Consider the following 1,320-nt stretch of genomic DNA (forward strand, 5'->3'; position numbering starts at 1 on the left):
GCCCCAATGCATCATTGAAATTCAAGCTGGAAAGATGATTTTAATATATCACTTGTACATTTTGTATTGCTCTTCTGGTGACAATGTAGTTTGTTTTTGTCAATTACCATTTTAATAATAGGGTAAAGAAAATTAAGTGGATTTTTGAAAGAAAACAATGCTGTCAATATACTATTAAAACAAATTAAAATGGTAAAAGTTATTGTACTTTAAGTAAAAATAAAAGAGCCAAAATATCAATCCCAGTTTTGGATTACTTTAACAAAAAAAAAATGCATATAGCAGAGGATAGTTTCAATCTGCCTACCGCTGGGTTATGGGCCCAGCATGCTTCCATTGCTGTACTCTGCTGCACATGTAAGTGCAAGAGATCCTGAAGCACTCACTCATCATGGGAAAGTACCAATGTGTTTCTTCGTTGGTTGATGGAAGAAACATCTTACAAAAACTCTCCAGATTATTGACTTTTTAAAGTTTTTCTAGGAAACGTTTTAGATGAATGCTTATTAGCCTTTGTCAGTATGGACTTTTGCAAAGTGTCTCTGTGGCGCAATCGGTTAGTGTGTACGGCTATAAACCAAAAGGTTGGTGGTTCAAGCCCACCCAGGGACGTAATTGACCTTGTTATCAGATTTTGGTGATTTTTAAGTAGACAAGTCAAAATTTCAAACCCCCTCTTATGGTGTAGGGTACCTGGCCTTCTCTGATGTAATCAGAGTTAGATTTGATTCAGTGATTTTATAAAAACAGCTAGGAAGCACAATTTAGCAGTGGGTTGCAGAGAAAAAGAAATATGCTGGCAAAAAAATCCAATTGAGTGATTAAACAGCTCTTCATTTTCTGGCTTTATTTTTATGCTAACAAATTTGTTCTCTGAAAAGTGTCCACAAAGCCAAGTCTCTGATTAACACCTTTGTAGGGATGGTTTTTCACCTATTACTAAATTAAATTTGCTTCATTGGAAAGGCAGCAAGATGCATCCTCATTTCAATGTCTACTGAAATAATACAGGTTGACACCAGGAAACATTAACGCCACTGCATCCTTGCTGCTTTCTCATGTGGAAGTCTGTTTATTGTGAAAACAAGGTGATATCTAATTAGCACACAGGTAAGGAATTAAGAAAATCTTTATTTAAGGGTGAAGATGTTGATAACAAAATCGTTGCCCCAATGCATCATTGAAATTCAAGCTGGAAAGATGATTTTAATATATTACTTGTACATTTTGTATTGCTCTTCTGGTGACAATGTAGTTTGTTTTTGTCAATTACCATTTTAATAATAGGGTAAAGAAAATTAAGTGGATTTTTGAAAGAAA

At 34.5% G+C, this 1,320-nt stretch overlaps 1 non-coding gene across 1 annotated transcript; it reads left to right on the forward strand.

The window, feature by feature from the left end:
- Nucleotides 1–538: 538 nt before the first annotated feature.
- On the forward strand, nt 539–612 carry TRNAY-AUA (transfer RNA tyrosine (anticodon AUA)). Its single transcript has one exon. It is a non-coding gene; the product is annotated as a tRNA-Tyr (tRNA).
- Nucleotides 613–1,320: the final 708 nt, after the last annotated feature.

The sequence above is a fragment of the Pseudophryne corroboree genome, unplaced genomic scaffold (genome assembly GCF_028390025.1).
Source record: "Pseudophryne corroboree isolate aPseCor3 unplaced genomic scaffold, aPseCor3.hap2 scaffold_782, whole genome shotgun sequence".
In the NCBI taxonomy this organism is placed as follows: domain Eukaryota; kingdom Metazoa; phylum Chordata; class Amphibia; order Anura; family Myobatrachidae; genus Pseudophryne; species Pseudophryne corroboree.